At 46.1% G+C, this 8,462-nt stretch overlaps 1 non-coding gene across 1 annotated transcript; it reads right to left on the bottom strand.

The window, feature by feature from the left end:
- Window positions 1-7,979: 7,979 nt before the first annotated feature.
- trnaf-gaa lies at window positions 7,980-8,052 on the bottom strand. Its single transcript has one exon. It is a non-coding gene; the product is annotated as a tRNA-Phe (tRNA).
- Between the last annotated feature and the right edge of the window lie 410 nt (window positions 8,053-8,462).

Genomic DNA, 8,462 nt, shown 5'->3' with positions numbered 1-8,462 from the left:
GGAGAAGGCAGGAGAATGGGGTTAGGAGGGAGAGATAGATCAGCCGTGATTGAATGGTGGAGAAGACTTGTGGGCAGATTGGCCTTATTCTGCTCGTAGAACCTCTGTGTGGCACGGTGGCGCAGCGGTAGAGTTGCTGCCTTACAGCGCCAGAGACCGGGTTCGATCCTGACTACGGGTGCTGTCTATACGGAGTTTGTACGTTCTCCCTGTGACCTGCGTGGGTCCTCTCCAAGATCTTCAATTTCCTCCCACACATCAAAGTGTTTGTAAGTTAATTGGCTTGGTATAAATGCAAAAAAAATGTCCCCAGTGCATGTTAATGTGCGGGGATCGCTGGTTGGTGCGGGCTCAGTGGGTCTGTTTCTGCGCTGTATCTCTAAACTAAGGTCATAAGGGATAGGAGCAAAATTAGTCCATTCGACCCATCAAGTCTACTCCGCCATTCAATCACGGCAGATCTATTTCTCCCTCCTAACCCCATTCTCCTGCCTTCTCCCAATAAACCTTGACTAAATCAAAAATCTATCTATCTCTGCCTTAAAAATATTAATTGACGATCTCCATAGCCTTATGTGGCAAAGAATTATACAGATTCACCACCCTCTGACTAAATAAATTCCTCCTCATCTCTTTCCTAAAGGAACGTCCTTTAATTCTGAGGCTACGGCCTCTGGTCCTAGACTCTCCCACTAGTGGAAACATCCTCTCCACATCCACGCTATCCAGGCCTTTCACCTTTCGATACGTTCCAATGAGGTGCCCCTCATTCTGCTAAACTCCTGCGAGTACAGGCCCAGTGCTTCCAATCTAAACTAAACTAAACTTATGAACTTGTGAACTTTATATCATTACGTACTGTGCTCTTTCAGTCTCTGTGTGAATCCACAATGTTGGTGGGTTATGGAGGGGCTGGAGTTGCCTTCATGCTGTTGAACACAGAGTGCTTGTGTGTACGTTCCTTTGGTAAATATCCAGGGACCACTGTCAGACCTGCAAGCGCAGGAGCAGCACCAGCTACAGCTCCTAATTGGCACGTCTCCTCTCAACTTCACCCTCTGAAGCGATGGAAAGAGACATCTGCAGTTCCAACGCAGAAGTCGATAGCGAAGCCAGCCCCCTGGGAGAATGGAGCAGGAAGGGCAGGCAGTCTCTGTTTCATCTGCAACTTCAACAAAGGAGGTCATCACCACTGTAAACATGACAAGGAAACAAGCCCTGTCACCAGGGGCGAACATCAGATCTGTTTACACTGCAGTGTGGTCTAGGCTACATACTGGATTGGTATGGGACCAGCAATGGGAGACTAGGGCCATGAAGCAGTAAGTCTGAAGTGCTAACTGGCAAACCAGAGGTTCTAATTGTTTCAAAATGCTGGAGTAACTCGGCGGGCCAGGCATCAACTCAGGAGAGAAGGAATGGGTGACATTTTGCGTCGAGACCCAGAACATCACCCACTGCTTCTCTCCACAGATGCTGCCTGCCCCACTGATGTTACTCCAGCCTTTAGTGTCTATCTTCAGTGTCAACCAGCGTCTACAGTTCCTTCCTACTCACTAGTTTAGTTTATTCGACCAGGGACAATTTACAGAAGCCAATTATCCTACAGGCAGGCACGTCTTTGGAATGTGAGGGGAAACCGGAGCAGCCGGTGGAAACCCACGTGGGAAGTCAGATCGGAACAGGATATACAGAGGAAAGACAACGCAAGAAACCAGAGAAGCGCAGAAACCACTATCAGCTGATCATAACGGCAAATCCTTACAACCATGAGATCACAAACTGATAAGAAATTGGGAGAACGGTGGAAGGAGCCCTTCCCAGTATTATTGACTACACCTACAGCAGTGAAGGTCGAAAATAATCCTCGTTGGATAAACCTAACTTATTGTGATAAGTCTTACTTTGTAAGATAAAGTATTGCTGAATTGCTGATTATTGGGGTATAAATATATCTGATTGAACGTTACCTCTTGCTATATTTAAGAGGGAGTTAGATGTGGCCCTTGTGGCTAAACGGATCAGGAGTATGGAGAGAAGGCAGGTACAGGATACTGAGTTGGATGATCAGCCATGATCATATTGAATGGCGGTGCAGGCTCGAAGGGCCGAATGGCCTACTCCTGCACCTATTTTCTATGTTTCTATGTTTCAATGAAATGGGAACTGGGATACAGAAGGCCATTGAAGTAAGTTCAAGTGCATAGCTCCATGAAAGTAGCAATGTAAATTGGTCAACCACGCATATGGCATGCATGATTTCATAGTTCAGGGCATAGAATATAAAATGTGTAGGGTCTGAAGCAGGGTCTTGAACTGAAACATCACCCATTTCTTCGCTCCAGAGATGCTGCCTATCCCGCTGAGTTACTCCAGCTTTTTGTGTCTATCATAGACTATAAAAGTTGGGATGTTAAGTGACAACTTTACAAAACACTGGTTAGGCCAGCCTTGGGTATTATGCACAGTTCTGGTCACCACTCTGTGGAAAAGGTTTCACTGGAGATAGCGCAGGGGAGATACAGCACCTCGTTTTTGCTTGGGCAGCTTACAACACCACAGTATGAATGTTGACTTCTCTAACTTCAAGTAACCCTTGCTTTCCCTCTCCCTCTCCCCATCCTAGTTCTGCCATTAGTTGCACTGTCCTACTGATTAAATTTTACTGATTTGATGCCTCGTTGTCAGCTTCCTCCCAGCTAAAAAAGATCCATTCTAAATGTTCCTTGCACTGTGTTCCCTTTGATCTCTCGTTTTTACACCTTACCCTTCCTTATCTTTGTCCATCTCTCCTAACTCTCAGTCTGAAGAAGGGTCTCAAGAATTCCTTCTCTCCAGAGACGATGCTTGTCCCGCTGAGTTACTCCAGCATTTTGTGTCTATCTTCAGTGTAAACCAGCATCTGAAGTTCCTTCCTGCACATTGCACCAGGACATTGCCTGAACTGGAGGACCTTTGCTATGAAGAGTGATTGGATAGACTTGGCTTGTTTCCCTGTAGTGAAGGAGACTGAGGTGTGATTCGAGAGAGGTTTACATAACCATAGTAGTGATTGATATGGTGTACAGCAGGCAGTGAAGAAAGCGAATGGCATGTTGGCCTTTATAACAAGACAAATCGAATATAGGAGCAAAGAGGTCCTTCTGCAGTTGTACAGTGAGGCCACACCTGGAGTATTGTGTGCAGTTCTGGTCCCCTAATTTGAGGAAGGAAGTTTTTGCTATTGAGGGAGTGCAGCGTAGGTTCACCAGGTTAATTCCCAGGATGGCGGGACTGTCATATGCTGAGAGAATGGAGCAGCTGGGCTTATACACTCTGGAGTTTAGAAGGATGTGAGGATCTCATTGAAACATATAAGATTGTTAAGGGCTTGGCCACGCTAGAGGCAGGAAACATGTTCCCGATGTTGGGGGAGTCCAGAACCAGGGGCCACAGTTTAAGAATAAGGGGTAAGCCATTTAGAACGAAGACGAGGAAACACTTTTTCTCAGAGAGAGTGGTGAGTCTGTGGAATTATCTGCCTCAGAGGGCGGTGGAGGCTGGTTCTCTGGATGCTTTCAAGAGAGAGCTAGATCGGGCTCTTAAAAATAGCGGAGTCAGGGGATATGGGGAGAAGGCAGGAACGGGGTACTGATTGGGGATGATCAGCCATGATCACATTGAATGGCGGTGCTGGCTCGAAGGGGCAAATGGCCTACTCCTGCACCTATTGTCTATTGTCTATTATCTATAGTCAGAACCTTATTCCTATGGTTGGTGTATCAAAAACAAGAAGGCATAGGTTTATGGTGAGAGAAAGGGAATTCAGGGGAATTTAAGGGGAAAGATTTTAACACAGAGATAATAATAATAATACATTTATTTTTATTTATTTATTTATTTATTTATTTATTTTTTGTACCTGGCACTTGACGCTAGAGGAAAGGGTAGTATCATTAGCTATACTTACGGGACAGTTAGATACACTTGAATTGGCAAGGCAGAGAAGGATACAAATCTAATGTAGACAAATTGGTCTTGTTCAGTTCAGTTCAGTTCAGTTCAGTTCAGTTTAGTTCAGTTCAGTTTAGTTTAGTTTAGTTTAGTTTAGTTTAGTTTGGTTTAGTTTAGCTTAGAGATACAGCATGGAAACAGGCCCTTCGGCCCACCAGGCAACTATCCGTCCACCCTCGTTCTATGTTAACCCACTTACTCATCCATTCCCTACACAGGACAATTTACAGAAGGCCAATCAGCACTGCTAACCCGCACGTCTTTGGGATGTGGGAGGAAACTAGAGCACCCAGAAGAAACCCATGCAGTCACGGGGAGAAGGTGCAAACTCCACACAGATAGCACCCGAGGTCAGGACGGAACCTGGTTCTGTGCAGCAGCATCTTGAATTGGTATAAATGGGTAAAATTAGTAACAATATTAGTATACAGGGCCCAGATGTGATGGATGGAAGTGCCCATTTCTGTGTGATACAATTCTGCAACTCAATCGCATAAAGATCTCCTGGGTTTAATGCTCATCCTCTGATCTCTCTATTTTCTTCTGTCAGCGATTATGCTCTCACATTCTCAGCAATCCCCCTGCTTATTTATGCGCTTGAAAAAAGCTTTGTGCTGACTCAGTCATCCCCTCTGCCAGACCCCAGCCCATACCTTGTATAGTGAGTGATCTTATGCCCATGATGTGCTCAGTAGCTCCTCGCACCCTGCAGATCCCTGCAGTCTCTCTCTCTCTCTCTCCCAGCAATATATCTAACTCTTGCTCTCCCACTGCTAACAAACAGCAAGAGCTCCTTGAGGCGGGAGGGTAGAAAGAGAACAGGGAGGGCCAAAATAGAGAGAAAGGTCCCGGAGAGTCAGGAGAGTGCGACACACGGTGTACCTGGTCACTGCAACCGCAGGAGACGCAACACCTGTCCCTATACCTCACCACCCCCCCCCCCCCCCACCCCCCCCCTCGACTCTGTCCAGGGACCCCGGCAGTCCTTTCAGGTTGGAGAGAGGTTCACTTGCACCTCCTCCAACCTCATCTACTGTATCCGCTGTTCCAGGTGTGGACTCTCATACATCGGCGAGACCAGGCACAGACTGGGCGATCGTTTCGCTGAACACCTCCGCTCAGTCCGCCTTGGCCTACCTGATCTCCCAGTTGCCAAACACTTCAACTCCCCCTCCCATTCCCACACTGACCTTTCTGTCCTGGGCCTCCTCCATTGTCAGAGTGAGGCTAAATGCAAATTGGATGAATGGCATAGAAACATCGAAACATAGAAAATAGGTGCAGGAGGAGGCCATTCGGCTCTTCGAGCCAGCACCGCCATTCATTGTGATCATGGCTGATCGTCACCAATGAATAACCCGTGCCTGCCTTCTCCCCATATCCCTTGATTCCACCAGTCCCTAGAGCTCTATCGAACTCTCTCTTAAATCCATCCAGTGACTTGGCCTCCACTGCCCTCTGTGGCAGGGAATTCCACAAATTCACAACTCTCTGGGTGAAAACGTTTTTTCTCACCTCAGTCTTAAATGACCTCCCCTTTATTCTAACACTGTGGCCCCTGGTTCTGGAGACTGTGGCCCCACGTTCTGGATCTCGTAGTTCACTTGGGCAGCTTATTTATTGGTATCAATATTGATTTTTCGAACTACAAGAACCCTCTCTCTCCGTCCCTCCCCCACCCTAGTCATCATGCTAGTTTCACTGTTGTCCTGGAGTTTCATTGCCTGTATAACTCATTATCACCAAGGGTGTCACAGTGGTAGAGTTGCTGCCTTACAGTGCTTGCAGCGTCAGACACCAGGGTTCGATCCCGACTACGGGTGCTGTCTGTACGGGATTTGTACGTTCTCCCCGTGACTGCGTGGGGTTTCTCCGAGATCTTTGGTTTCCTCCCACACTCCAAAGAGGTGCAGGTTTGTAGGTTAATTGGCTTGGTATAAGTGTAAATTGACCCAAGTGTGTGTTGGAGAGTGTTAGTGTGCAGGTCGAAGGGGCTGTTACTGCGCTGTATCTCTAAACTAAATTAAACCTAGCCCACTGCCATCAATGGACTATTGTGGGCTCCACCTTACATAGAGTCATCTATATTACTAAAAGTAAGATCTTGACCACTTCCTGTTTTTCTTTCATGATTTTTGAAAAACGCTGTCACTTACGGCTGTGATTTTTGGCCATCTCACTCAGAGTCCCCCTCCACTGCGCAGGTCAAGAGGATTTTTCCCATCAATAAAAAATAAAAGAGTTATTAATGTTTAAAAAATGTTGACATTTTCTCTGCTGCCCCTGCTGGTGGGGGGGGGGGGGGAGGGACTATAAAACCCGGAAGTATTGCGCCTCACTCAGTCTCTGCAAGATGGAGGTTGGTGGTGGATGCTTTGAAATGCTGCACTGCAAATGGCTGTTGCTGTAAACTTGACAACTTCCTGTTGGCACTGTATAGTGATTTTAGATACCGCTTACGGCTGCGATTTTTGGCCATCTTACTCAGTCCCCCTCCGCTCATCAGGTGCAGAGGATTCTTCCCATCAATGAACAATAAAAGTGTTATTAGTTTTTTTTTAAATGTTGAGAATCTTTCTCCTGTCAATCACGCCATGAAGGTCACGCCCCTTCCGGTGGGAGGAGGGGAGGGATTATAAAATCCAGAAGTGTGGGTGTGGCTTAGTCTCTGCAAAATTGGGGAGGGAGAGGTCACAACTCTGTATGAGCAGTGAATCAAATGTCCACTGAACTGTGAGTGTGGTGTTTATGTGGTGTTTTGTGTGGTCTTATGGTGGTTTTATGGTGGTTTCACCCTGCTTGGTATGAAACTGCATTTGAATTTTGTGGCCTTGTACCCTGCATGAAATGGTGTCAAACTGCACTTGAATTTGGTGGTCTTGCACCCTGCTTGAAGTGGTATGAAACTGCACTTGAATTTACAAACACTTTTCTCTGTGGAATTCTCTGCCTCAGAGGGAGGTGGAGGCAGGTTCTCTGGATGCTTTCAAGAGAGAGCCAGGTAGGGCTCTTAAAAATAGCGGAGTCAGGGGATATGGGGAGAAGGCAGGAATGGGGTACCGATTTGGGATGATCAGCCAAATGGCCTACTCCTGCACCTATTGTCTATTGTCTATTGTCAAATAGTGAAAGGCTTGGATAGAGTGGATATGGAGAGGATGTCTACGCCAGTGGGAGAGTCTAGGTCCAGAGGCCACAGCCTCAGAATAAAAGGACGTAGCATTAGAAAGGAGTTTGGGAGGAATGTCTTTAGACAGAGGGTGGCGAATCTGTGGAATCCATAGCCACAGACGGCTGTGGAGGCCTTGGGTAAGTCAATGGGTATTTGTAAAGAGATTGACAGACTCTTGATTAGTAAAGGTGTCAGTGCTTATGGGGAGAAGGCAGGAGAGTGGGGTTGAGGTAAGGATATGATTGAATGGTGGAGTTAGACCTGATGGGCCGAATGGCCTAAATCTGCTCCTATAACTTTTGAACTTGGTTGGCAAAGAATATCACTGTGGCTTGTCACATGTGACAATGAAGTGTCATTCATTCATTCTTATGCAAAGGTAAAGATAATTCTGGCCGTGAATGAGCAACAAATTTATCAAAGGCCCAGAGAATTATATTGTCGTAAATTGTGTAATAATGAAGAGGGTGGAAAAGTTACCATGGGGCGACAAGATGTAATGAGGGAGAAATTAAAATGCAAGATATGGGTTCAGCTGAGGCATTGAACAAATACTTGTCCTCTCTACAGAAGACAATAGATGTGGCAAAAGTAGGGAAGAATCCATGATCAAATGACAGCATAGTCATAGAGTTATAGAGTCATACAACATGGCCATTCGGCCCAACTTGCCCATGCCATCCAAGTTGCCCCATCTACACATCCCACCCGTCTGCGTTTGGCCCATATCCCTGTAAACTTTTCCAATCCATGTCCCAGTCCAAAATGTATTTGAAAACACATGTGGTTGTAAAATACACGATTCCCCCACCAATGCCGAAACCCGGGATTGAACCTGGGACCTTTAGATCTTCAGTCTAACGCTCTCCCAACTGAGCTATTTCAGCAGGCTATATGAAGCTCATTATTATTCTTTACTAGAGAAATTACAGGGTTCAAACAAGACCGTTCCAGCCCTGATTGTCTGTATCCCCGGCCTCTGGATGAAGTGGTGCAAGGAGACAGCAGATCTAACACCGAAGAATTAGCCTGACATTTGCAAAATGCTGGACTCCGTCCATTAAGGCATAATAAGGCATTTAGAAAATCTGGCTGAGTAAACGTGGTTTTATCAATATAAAATCCTGTTTGGCAAATCTATCAAGTGCTTTTAGAAGAACACAGTGCTGGAATAACTGATAGGGCCTGGCAACATCTCTGGAGGATATGGATCTTTTTGGTTGAGGTCCCTCTTCGGAAAGTTTTGAAAATTGATCATCACAAGAAGACAAGGAAATAGAAGCAGGAGTAGACCACT

Source organism: Amblyraja radiata, chromosome X, assembly GCF_010909765.2.
Source record: "Amblyraja radiata isolate CabotCenter1 chromosome X, sAmbRad1.1.pri, whole genome shotgun sequence".
Taxonomy (NCBI): domain Eukaryota; kingdom Metazoa; phylum Chordata; class Chondrichthyes; order Rajiformes; family Rajidae; genus Amblyraja; species Amblyraja radiata.
The sequence above is the reverse complement of the archived record's forward strand: the minus strand, read 5'-3'. Positions and strand labels throughout refer to the sequence as shown.